Source organism: Perognathus longimembris, chromosome 28 (genome assembly GCF_023159225.1).
Source record: "Perognathus longimembris pacificus isolate PPM17 chromosome 28, ASM2315922v1, whole genome shotgun sequence".
Taxonomy (NCBI): Eukaryota; Metazoa; Chordata; class Mammalia; order Rodentia; family Heteromyidae; genus Perognathus; species Perognathus longimembris.
The window spans coordinates 14164115-14177022 of NC_063188.1; the positions used below are offsets into that span (position 1 = coordinate 14164115).

At 40.1% G+C, this 12908-nt stretch overlaps 1 protein-coding gene and 1 long non-coding RNA gene across 2 annotated transcripts in view; one reads left to right on the forward strand and one right to left on the reverse strand.

The window, feature by feature from the left end:
* The window catches only part of Gpc3 (glypican 3), a 393667-nt gene that overhangs the window by 83923 nt on the left and 296836 nt on the right, over window positions 1–12908 (forward strand). The gene's annotated exons all lie outside the window — the stretch shown is intronic.
* Window positions 1282–4259, reverse strand: LOC125343381. The gene is made up of 2 exons (XR_007209322.1): window positions 1611–4259; window positions 1282–1388 (listed from the first exon to the last, which is right to left on the reverse strand). It is a non-coding gene; the product is annotated as an uncharacterized LOC125343381 (long non-coding RNA).

Sequence of the window (12908 nt, forward strand, 5' to 3'; positions counted from 1 at the left end):
TTATCTATAAGTTTTACAAGTAGAAAAGACCTTATATATCATATGGCATTCGTCCTGGGTGAACTTTCACAGTACAGTTTGACAGTATTTTGTGCTAGAGTGTAAAAACTTAAAGCTTAAAATTGAGCAAATACTTGGTATAAAAATTCATTTATATTGATGTCTTCTAAAATCACAACAGATGTATGGCTAATTTTGGTGTGTGAGTGTGGGTGCCAGTCCTGGGGTTTGAACTTAAGGCCTGGGTGCCATCCCTGAGGGTTTTGTTTTTTTTTTTGCTCAAGGCTAGCATTCTGCCACTTGAGCCACAGCTCTCCTTATGGCTTTTTGTTGGATAATTGGAGATAAGAGTCTTATGGGCTTTCCTGGGCTGGATTTGAACCACAATTCTCAGATCTCAGCTTCTTGAGTTGGTAGGATTATAGACATGAGTCAGTAGTGCCTGGCTCTATGGCCAATTTTGGAATCAAATGATAGCACCGCTGATAACATTAACTATATCTCTCATAGAAATTGTCTTTCAGTGTATTTTTTCATATATTATTAGAGTAATCACAAGTGTATTACAAGTATATCATTCTTCTTATTTGATTTGCTTCAGAAAGAGAACTAGGTTTAAGTCAAACAGAAATTACTAAATAATCCATGTGATTGTGGAGGGGTGGGGGAGGGAGAGAGACTGGGATTTGAACTCTAGGCTTCTTGCTTGGTTGGGCAGGCATTGTACCACTTGAGCCATGCTTTGTTTCTTTAGTTATTTTTCATGTAGATCTTTTTATCATTGCTTAGACAGGCCTTAGACCTCAATCATATCACCTCCAGCCTTCCCCTGTAGCAGGGATGACAAGCACATGTTGGAACAACTGATTTGTTGGTTGAGATGAGGGTCTTGCTAACTTTTTTCTGAACTGACCTGGAATTGTGATCCTCCTAATACTCACCTCCTGAGGATCTGGGATTATAAGTGTGAGTAACAATACTTAGTCTTTTTTTTTTCCAGTCCTGGGTCTTGAACTCAGGGCCTGAGCACTGTCCCTGCCTTCTTTTTGCTCAAGGCTAGCACTCTACCACTTGAGCCACAGTGCCACCTCTAGCCTTTTCTATACATTTGGTGCTGAGGAATTGAACCCAGGGCTTCATGCATGTTAGGCAAGCGCTCTACTGCTAAGCCACATTCCCAATTCCCAATACTTATTAGTCTTTATGAGCAACTTAAAGGACACACTTCCAAGTAAAGACAGAACATGCAAGTCAATTTTCTTTTAGAAATGTTTTATTTAAATTGTGAAACAGTTCTCTCTGGGAGGTGATTGATATTCCTTTTGGTATTTTTTTTTCAGGCACTGATGTCATGGTGGCTTGATAGCTTGTGACTTTTAAGAAAAAAACTATGGGGCTGGGGAGATAGCCTAGTGGCAAGAGTGCCTGCCTCGGATACACGAGGCCCTAGGTTCGATTCCCCAGCACCACATATACAGAAAACGGCCAGAAGCGGCGCTGTGGCTCAAGTGGCAGAGTGCTAGCCTTGAGCGGGAAGAAGCCAGGGACAGTGCTCAGGCCCTGAGTCCAAGGCCCAGGACTGGCCAAAAAAACAAAAAAACAAAAAAAACTATGTAGAGTTGTCAGAAAGTTCTTGCTACCTTTACTTAATTGTAATGTTTCTTTATTGAAAACATATCTGTTTTCTCATGGACTTTTTACACAGGCTCCTCTGTGCCAAACATTTGATTTATTGTTATCTTCTAAATGAGAATTCAACATTTAACATTCAAATATTGAAATTTTCCTGTGCCGAAAAACAAAGGGGTCTTTACTAGGGGTATACTGGCTTGAATACTTGAAAGCAGGTCCTCTGTGCCAATTGGCATGCGTGTTTTCTGCTTCTGTGCTTTATTTGATGTGGAATTAAATAACCATTGGGACACTTGTGAAAATTCCTTACCAGCCATCTACAGAGTCAGGACCTTCCTATAGCTGGTGGGCAAACTAGAATCCTGAAATTCCATTGAGCTGTTTATGGAGTGTTTCTTGAACTAGGCGTTGGCTTGGGTGGTAATGGAGGGTGAATTTACATTTGGTAATGTTTCAGACTTGTTTCACTAGGTCCTAATTGCCGAGAAGACTGGACATCACCGAAGAAGACTAAGGATTACAGTTTGAATTTTAGGGGAGACATAGGCTGACATAAGTTGATCGTGGCTGCATATACCAGGTTTCTAAAGTGCTGGAAGCAGGGGAGACAAAGGAGATGTGTGCATGGAAAGAATAGCAATATACCGCATGGCAGAAGGAACAAGGGACAGCTTGGGGAAGGTTAATGGGGCCTCAGAGAAAGAAGCAGGACTCTGTTCACTCATACATGCCAAGATTGCTCAGGGATATCATGAGTTTAATACACAACCCTGTCAGACAGAGGGCTCGTTTATAATGAACCAGAGCCATTAGACAGTTTATGTTTCATATACAGTATTCCATTCGCAGACACAAACAAATGTAAGAAATGCCCGTACAGCAATGTGTAAGTATTTAACAAGTTATTTTTTTTTATCCCAAAGACTTTAATGTGTAAATACTTAACAAGGTCAGACATCATGGAGAATGCAAAAAACCATATGTGTGTCTTTGAGCACTTTCCTTAGACATATACAAATGAAAAGCTGACTGGTACCAGAAGGTCTAAGCCAGTTGTTTGTAGACAGCTGTGGGATTTTGTAAGACGGCCAGCTCCCTAGAGTCTTGGGTGTTTAGTAAAGTTTCCAGGATCTTGAGCTGTCTTAGGTGGTTGGACAAAGGTGCAGAAATGTCCTTTGCCCTCTGGGAAACTGCAATGTGCACCATATTCCCCTAACTTCTCCCCCCACCCCCAAACTGGCTTGTACACTTAGCCCATAATAGATTGACTCATCATCTCCTTAGAACACACCTGGTTGATAATTAGCTCAATCACATTGTGTTTCAGTCATTACCCTTGGATTTCCCAAGGATGAGTTTAATTCATCTCCCACATTAAAGTGAGTGCCTGCGTGACCCAAACTCAACTGAACAGAATTTCTGTCTCCAGGATGTCAATGTAATGCATGGTGATTTTATTGCAAAAGGAAAATCAGGTTACAATTTGCCACTCAAAGATCTGCACAGAAATTGTTGGTGTGTGTTGTAAAGAGATCTCCGATGGCCAAAGGCTCTCCTTTTTTCCTAAGGCATGCTTTATCTGAAGGAAGAAAAAGAGGAAATGAGCTGAGCCTCAGAGGTGAGGGATGGAGAGTTGATAAGATCAACTTTTGTGTATTTACAGACTCCTTATCCTAGTTTTATAGCGTATAAAAGTATTGATGATGGATAGAGCCCTTTGCTTCTAAGGTTTTACAGAGCTTAGTTTGTATTGTAACCACACCACCATTGCCTGTGACCTGCTGCTGGATTCGGAGGGGCAAAGTGATAGGGCAGATGCTGTACCACTAGAGTGGGAAGGGAGAGGGACTTTCATTATATCTGATTACTGCCAGATGCCTGCAATGCTCAAATCCACTCACTGGTTGCTATTTAAAAGGGGGGGGGGGCGGTTGCGGGATATAGATCTAACCATTTCTAGGAAAGATGCCAGGTGTCTGTTCTAAAGAAACCCAACTCCAGAAGGCTATAAAAATAGCCCCCAAGTAGTAGGTTTTGATTTCCCACTGAGCTGACCAATAAATCCAATAACCAGTTAATTAAAAATGCTGGGAGGGGCTGTTCATCCTCTAGAACCCACCTGTCCTTGAGAATACTCACAGGTTACAAATGGGAGGTTCCCACTCAGTGTCCTGATGTCTAGACTAGGAAACTCTTCTTTTGTAGCCACCTGGAGGTCTAAATGGCCTATGTGGTTGCTTGATCTCCCTGCTTGGGTATCAAGGTTTATTGGAGTCTAACGTGATTGAAGGTTTCCAAAGAAACATTCCGTTGCTTTGCTTGCCTAAGGCCTTCCTGGCACTATCTGCAAGAGCATGTATGGTGAGAGTGTACCTTGTGTCTCCTTTGTTCAGAGTATAAGCTTTCTTCTAGTCTGCTAAAATCTGATAGGAAATCTTGCTACCTTGCCTTCTATAACTACCCTGCCTGTAACTTGACATACAACATGGGTGCTGAAAGTTGGGCCTTTTGGTTCTTTTTGTTAAACATAATTTTATTGTTATTATTAAGGTACTATATGAAGGAGTTACCATTTCATAAGTCAGGTAATGAATACATTTCTTTTTTGGACAATGTCACCCCTTCCTTCACTCCCTCCCCCCCCCCACCCCCAGTCCTATTGGTTCTTTGGAGAAGGAATTGCAACTTGAAAACTTTTAAAATATCATTTTCTTGTTAAAAGCCATTAGAAATTACACACACATGCAAAATTGTAGAAGGGCCAGGTACAATGGCACATGCCTGTATTCTCAGCTACTTGGAAGTTGGAGATAGGATTTCAGTTCAAAGCTTTCCTGGCCAAATAGTGACACCCTATCTCAAAGGCAGGCATTGTGGTTCACATCTGTAATCCCAGGTAACAGGAGAGGGGGTAAGTAGGAAGACGATGTTTGGAAGATAGCCCAGGCAAACACATGAAACTGTTTTTGAAAAATAATTAAAAACCAAAAGACATGGCTTAAGTGGTAGAGTACCTGCCTGGAGTGTGCTAGGTGGTCATTTTAAACCACAGTACTACCCCAGCTACCGTAGAAAAACAAACAAATAGACAAACCAAGTATGGTGGCATACCATATAAACCTAGCACTGGGAAGGCAGGCAGGAGGATGGTGAGTTGAGGCCAGCCTTGACTACATGGTAAGACTCTACTTCAAAAAACAACAAATGCGATACATGAGTGGGAAAAGAGTATTAGGCTTAGCAGTAAAGGTGACCCTGTGAGCTGAGTGCCAGAGGCTCATCTGTAGAAAAAGTACGAGCATTTGCGTCATGGAGGGAGGGGTTTTGATTAAATGAGATCCTGTGTGGGCAGATGCCTCGCATTTAGCAGATGTTCAATAAATGTTGTGTCAGTCTGATTGACTTGATTCATGAATGGCCTTTATTACCTTAGATAGGTAGGGAAAATTATTTATTTATGAAGGGCTGAAAGGAAGGAAAAGTGATGATGGTGATGGGCAGAGGGAACGCAAACTCATTGAATAGGACTTTGTTTGCCAGCGACCTTTTGCTCAAGATACCAATACGAGTGACTTACATTTCTCTCCGTGCTCTTTGGCAACTTAGTGGAATTTTTGTATGTGTGTGCTGGTTGTGGAGCTTGAACTCAGTGCCTCTGTTTTTGTGCTCAAGGCTAGTGCTTTACCATTTTGAGCCACAGCTCTATTTCCTGCTTTTTGGTAGTTAAGTAGCGATAATAGTCTCATGGGAACTTTCCTGCCCAAGATGGCTTTGAAGCACAGTCTTCAGATCTCAGCTTCCTGAGTAGTTATGATTACAGGCGTGAGCCACTGGCATACTTAGTTGTATTTTAGTGGAAATGAATGGAAAGGTTGAGCATGTAGTTTAAGAATAGAGCACTTGCTAAGCAAATGTATAAGGTTCTGGATTCCATCTGGGAGTAAGGGGGCAGGAGAAGAAGAAGATGGAGGAAGAGGATGAAGTGGAAGGAAGGGTAAAGTGGAGGGGAGAGGGGAGAAGTCCGGGAATAATCAAGCATCTATAACCTTGTAGAGGTTCACTATGATTATTTTCCTTGAATCCTAAATTCATGGGGATAGTTGATTTCTGTGTCTTCATGAATTGGAAGTGGACTTTTTTTTTTTTTTTTTGCAAGTCCTGGGGTTTGAACTCAGGGCCCTGGGTACTGTCTCTGAGCCTCTTTGTGCTCAAGGCTGGCACTCTACCACTTAAGCCACAGTGACACTTCTGGCTTTTTCTAAGTAGTTTTTGGAGATAGAGTCTCATGGATTTTCCTGCCCCATCTGGCTTTAGATCGGGACCTTCACATCTCAGCCTTGAGTAACTAGGATTACAGGTGTCAGTCCCTGGTGCCTAGCTAAAGGAGTGAAGATTTTTTCCTATGGAGTGAAAAGCTATGGGAGGAACTGAAGACCCCAAAGGTGGAGAATGTTGGTAAAGATAGAAATTTCTCTTACAAGTGAAAGAACTATAGTCAGAAAATCTGAATTTTTGGGATGGAGGTACAGATATTACTTTTATTCTTACTTTTGACTCCATGCAACCTCGTGTGTGTGTATGTGTGTGTATGTGTGTGTGTCTGTGTGCCCATTATTTGCCATATATTACCAGTATATAAATCATTAATTCTGCCCACAGTTGATAATGAAGACCCCAAATTAAAACCCTTTTATTTGAGATCCTAGTGCATCCTACTTTCATTTGAGCATAAGTTTGTGAATTGTCATCAGAGCATAGCTAAAGTCCTCTAAAGGCCATCTTTACCTGCTTCTGCCTGTGAGTCGTTTTTGCTTGGAAGAGTTAGAGATTTAGGGGGTTATGCTGGCAAGTACCAAAAACATGAAAGGCTATTGAGTCCAAGTAACAAACTATATGTTTTCGGGGGAGGTATTAGGGAAGGAGAAGGCAAAGTAAAATCAATGGAGAAGACCTAGCCTGAGACAAGTTATTTCAATCCCAGCCATAACTCTAGCAATCTAAGCTGTCCAACGAGGTAATAGGCTACAGCAGCCAGCTAGCAAAATTCTCTCCATTAGTCCATATTTACAGTCCTATCTGGAGTACAATGAGTGCAAGTTGAATTGCTTCTGGAATATACTTGTAGAGGTCCACAAGTCATATAACTAGTTACTATGCTGTAAGAAAATGTCCAGCATCCAGACTATGTCTTCCATTCAGTATGACCATAGTTGCATGGTGGACATTGTTGATTGATAGATTGACTGCAAAATGCACTTGAAAGTAAACAGTAGATGTGTTTGATGCCTAGATCCAAGTTCATTAAGTTGGCTTCCATGAGTTGAGGATGTAGCTCAATGGTAGAACGTTGCCTCACATGTGTGAGGCTTCTAGCTCATTCCCCACTACTACAAATATAAATTAATAAAATGGCATAAATTAATAAAATCTATAGTGTCCTCCTTTTTCTTCTATGAAAATTCTATGAATTTTCTAGTACAACAACTCACCCATTAGCACCTTATATTTTTAGAAAATGAAAACAATTTTGTCAAAAAATACCCTTCCAAAGTCTGTAGAATAGTGAGTGGCCCATCCCTGTGATCAGAACTATGTAGGAGGCTAAGATTGGGAGGATTGTGGATGGAGGTTAGCCTGGGCAAAAAGTAAGACCCTATTTGAGATATAATGGAAGCAGAGAGGGCGAGAGGGCTGAGGGCTCTCAAGTGTTAAAATAGCACCTGTCTAGCAAGTATGAGGCCCTGAGCTCAAATTCCAGTATTGCCGGAACATACACACCAACATAGAAGGGATGGAGAACACATGGATTTTGGATTGGGTAAATGTCACAGGCGTGTACGAGGTAGCATAAAACCCACTAGAAAAATCTAGAAAGACGTTAGCTTCAGTTTTACAAAAAAAAATTAAAAGAAATTGAAACCTCTTCTTGAGAGACAGGAGGATTCACCTTGTAACTATTTAATGTGTACCTTGTGCGAGACCCCTGAGCAAATTCCAGAGATAAGTATTTGCAGTTCCCTGGGTCAGAGGCCAGTGAACTTGCATTGTAAAATCAAAAGGTCAAGACCTTTGATAGGCCTATTATGTTCTGAAGCCATCCTAAAGAAGGGAGGGTGATGGGTAGGCAGGAACTTCCAGCAAATCAGCCAAGATGAATGGATAGCAGGTATTTATGAGATTGTGAAGCTTCCTGAGGGTGAACCCCTTTATGTCCTATAAATGTCTTCCCTTCAAGCATGCCCCTACATGACTGACTCTTCACACTGTATTGATTGATGTTTTAATTACTATTTTTTTAAAGTATCACTTTGAGCCCAGTAGATGGAAGGACCCAAGGACCCAAGGACTAAATATGTTAAACCTAGTGGGAAAATGTGATCCCCCTTAATATGTCAATCTTTGCTCCCCAGCAGGTGTCACATTGGCTTTAGAAACCATGGAGAAATGACAGATACTTTGGCAAAAGACAACTTTATTGGGAGCTCTAAAATATGCTCATGTCTCTGAAAGCCTGGGGTCCTAAGTAATATTCATTGTTACCTAAGAAGTAATGATTGTAGGTTCTTTTGGCTGATCTCACAGCTGTGGGCTTTACAGAACCGAAATATGGGCCTTCCTAGCAAAAGAGATTTTTCTCATTGGCTGCATGTTCAGGTTATGAGTACATTTCTTTTGGGACAATGCTCTCTCCCTTCCCTCTCTGTCCCTCAGTTTTTCTCCTCCCATTCCCACCCACAAGTTGTACAGTTCATTTCCCACATAGTGTCTAGTGAGTATCACTGCCAGTTTACTTCATTTAAGTCCTCGCTGGGAAGGATTTTTCCCCAGGGATTCACAAAAGCAGTCCATGAGCTTGGTTTGTTAGCTCATGGATGTCTTCCCTTGTTCCAGCACAGCATTCCTGTCCTTTGGTATGGAGTGGCTGGAGGGTGTCACTCTAGGAAGATTGTTTTTGAGCCACCCTGATCACTATTTTAAAAAAAAAGTCCTAGCTTCCTGTTTGGACAGGTTGTATGCTGTGACATTAGACCTTCCTGGTATGCAGAATGGCTTTCATCACTCTCTCACCCCATTCGACAAGGTTAAAGGTCTCAGGAAGGTATTTGACTTGTGGCTCTAACTTGCCCTGACTGCTGAGCAATGATGGGTGTTTTGCTTGAACCACTTAAGAGACGCCCATGGGAGCAGCATACCAGAGAAAAATAGCAGAGGACCAACTGAAAGAAAAAATGAGTTCATTACAGCATTTGAGATGAAGTGGGCACCCGGAGGGCAGTAGGATGCACACTGAATGCTTTGTCTGTAGTTTTGTATTTTGTAAGCTTTGCTCAGGAAGGAAAATGATGTTTGGTGTTTTGCTCAGAGATACTAGAGGGAAGCTGAACAAGCAGTGTGATTTGTCTTAGCTGAACAGACCCTCAGTGGTTGGGACTAAGCTTGCTGCAATACTTAGGGAAGAGCTTTGTGCACACAGGTACGGCATCAGCAAACAGTCCCTATGTGTTTACTCATCTAACACTTGTGCAGTTCCCAGGGGTCAGGCACAATCATATTTAGTTCTCACAATAGCCTAGGGAGGCAAAGGATTGCTCTGAAGATGAGCTTGCTAGAGCTAGTGGTTCAAGGACTTGGCGCAGGTCCCCTAGCTAAAGAGCTTGGATTGGAACCAGCATCTCTTACTCCAAACCTAAGAGGATCTCTACTTCACCACTGCCACCTAACACAACTTGCTTTGTAAAGAGCTGGCACTCTAGTGTCTGTGGAAATCCCACTCTCAGTGTTTCCTCTATGTGAGTCACAGAGATAATACTCAGTCTTGATGGCTGGAAAATGGAGCTAGTATACTATGTAGGACGTACCTCATACCTAAAAAGATCTTGATTGAAGTCAGGTACTGGTGGCTACTCCTAGCTACTCAGGAGGCTGAGATCTAAGGATCGTGGTTCACAGCCAACCTGGGCAGCAAAGGCTGTGAGATTCTAATCTTCAATGAACCACCAGAAAATCAGAAGTGGTGCTGTGGCTCAAAGTGGTAGAGTACTAGCCTTGAGTGAGAAAGCTCAAGGGAAGCACTGTGTCCCTGAGTTCAAGCCCTATGACTGGCAAAAACGAAATAAATAAACAAAGAAAATGGAAAATCTTGATTGAATTGAATGCAACCATCTTGTTCCTTCTATAATGTCTATCCTGATGCAGAATCTGGTGTTTTGTGTGATGATGTTACAGGTAACCATTCTGACTATTGAAAATGGTTATATACCTCCACATGTAAAATAATACTTGTGTTTACAGTATCATACTGCATAATGACATTGTGGTCTACAACTGACCACATATATATTGGTAGTCCCATAAGGTTTTATTGCCTAGTAGTGATAGTGCAATCATCTAAGTTTGTGTAAGAACAGTCTTATGATGTTTGTAGGACCAGGAAACTCACTGAAATGCATAGTTCTGAACATACATTATCAATCAATACACAACTGCAAGGCTTATATGTCTCTTTCTCTCTCTATATATGTGCATATGTGCATATATATATATATGCACATATACACATTCTCTCCAAGGAAGCATTCTTTTCCTTGAGTTTTTGTAATTTATACACATTTTAATCCTAAGCTTGCAAAACACCTTTCTGTGTGATCTTCCAGTTACTGCATCACTTTGGGCACATTCTCCAAACAAAAACAGTTCTTTCATAGTAAAGCTTGATATTCTTTTGCATAACCTTTGGAGAAATGTGCCTCCGAATTTTTAAATGGCAACTTTTTTGAGATATAATTCACATACTATGGAATCCATCCTTTTACAAAGTATAGAATTCTTAAATATTCACATAGGTTTGCAACTAACATAGCTGTAGATTTCTGAATCTGTCTATCATCCTGAAAAGGAATCAATACACTTTAGCGATCATTTCCTTTTCCCAGAAATTCTCCCTATTTTGGATATGTTGTATAACCAATAGAGTCATACAGTTTGTAGCCTTTTGTTTCTGGTTCCTGTCATTTAGCATAATGTCCTAAAAGTTCCACTAGTGCTTCATTTCTTTTTATGGCTCAATAATATTCTACTGGCTATATAGACACATGTGTGTCTACATATCTGTCTATATGTAGATACACAGATACAGATTTTATCCATTTATTCAGTGCTTGATATACATTTGGTTTGTTTCCATTTTTGCATACCCAGGAATTCAGCCTAAGGAAGTATCCAAGGTGGCATAAAGCATGGATTATTAAAGAAGAATGGATTATATTTATTGTGTCCGTATGAAAATAAAAAATTAGAAATAACTCCAATCTCCAATAGTAAGGTGTTTGTTCACTTATGAGACATGCATCTAGTGGAATACTGTATAGCTTTTAAAATGGCACTGTAAGACATTTCATAACAATATGCTGACAACATGCTGACAACTTGGTGAGTGACAAAACAGTCTATAAAGTGTAATGCTATTATCAAAATTTAAGCTATGTGTGTAGAAAGACATCTGGAATCATAGGTAACAGAAAACAGTGGTCCTGTAGATTTATAGAATTTTCTTCCTTTCTTTTTTCCCTTCTTTTTTAAAATTTTTATTATCAAACTGATGTACAGAGAGGTTGCAGTTTCATACATTAGGCATTGGATTTTCTTCCTTTCTTAATTCACTTTTTCTAATTTTTCCAAAATAATTTGCAAGGCATTGTGCTATGTGTGAATAGATAGATAGATATATACATACATACATAGCTAGATAGACAGACAGAGATAAGCCTAGAATGTTATTAAGACAATAAAAGGGCTATGTGGTATTGTGTATCACACATACAGATGTACTAACTTCTGAAGATGTGACAGGATCTTACAAGTAGCAATAGGGCGTTACATTTGAACATCACAGATTAAGATTTATTGATGACACATTTATCAGGTAAGAAAGAGAAAGACATGGAATTGCTTTTTTTGAAGTGTATCTATGAATCTCTGTCTTCGCAGTGGACTGTCTAGCTGTTATTTTTCTACAGGAAGTGATTGGAAGTAGAATGTGGAGTTTATTTCCGTTTAACATGGTGTGACATTTTGACACTTCCTGATCTGCAGGCTGTTTAAGAGCAAACAACTTGGCTTTTACTGAAAAAAATTAATTAGACTGCCACTTTCACATAGTGATGGGCCTTTGTGAGAGGACAAAGCTATTCAGATTGGGAAAAATGAGATGGCTAACTGGATGACAGTTACATAAAGGTCTTGAGTCTGGAGAAAAGGACCTCATTATGCATTGATTATCAGCATAGTGTAAACTCTTTCAGAAAGTGGTACTTTCTTCCATGTCATTGTGATGTGGAGGAAATTTAAATCTGTGGTCCATTTACATCATAAGTGAGATTTGTGTATTCTAATAATAAGCTAGTGCTGCCTTAGGCGGCATCAGTACTACAAACTCAGTTTTAGTTGGTCTTGATGTGACTGCCAGTCATGAAAATGAGTCACTAAGAGACAAGCTGATTTGCAAGGTGATATGCAACCATTCTGGGTGCCAATGGAGTGGTGGCGTTAGCTTAGCCCAAGAGGAATATTATTGGCTCCTTTTGGACATATTTGAATAGTTTTGCGAGCAGCTTACTATATGGGGTTACAGTTATGAATTCTATTTGGAGAGAGGCTATATAACAACGGTATATGCACACACACACACACACACACACACATACACACACACACACAATCTGACTGCAAAGGCTTAGGTAACAATAATGGCCCAATAGGGTTGTAATAGTCTCCATTATTCACAGGATATATGTTCTAGGCTCTCTAGTGGGTGCCTGAACCACAGATCGGACCAAGTTCTGTATGAACTATTTTTTTTCTTTACATATATACCCTGGGATAAAGTTCCAATTTGTAAATTAAGCACAGGAAAAGATTAACAACAATAGCAACCATAATTAAAAACAATTAAGTTGCAATAGAAACTATGTGAAAGTAGAGTCTGTTTATTTCTATAATTATTCATTTAGTATTTTTGAACCATAGTCTGTGGGTAGCAAAGTGAAATCACGTATAATGTTGAGGGGCATCCTCTGTCAAACGGAAAAACTTTTGCACAGCAATGAAAGAAGAAGAGTGACAAGGCACCCTTCTGAAAGGGAGAAAATATTTACAAGTCATATATCTGACAATAGGTTAATATAAAAAAAAGTAAGGAACCTCATACAAGTTAATAGCTACAAAATAAATAGCCCAAAAATAAATAGAGGAAAAAAGGGACAAAGGACCTACATAGA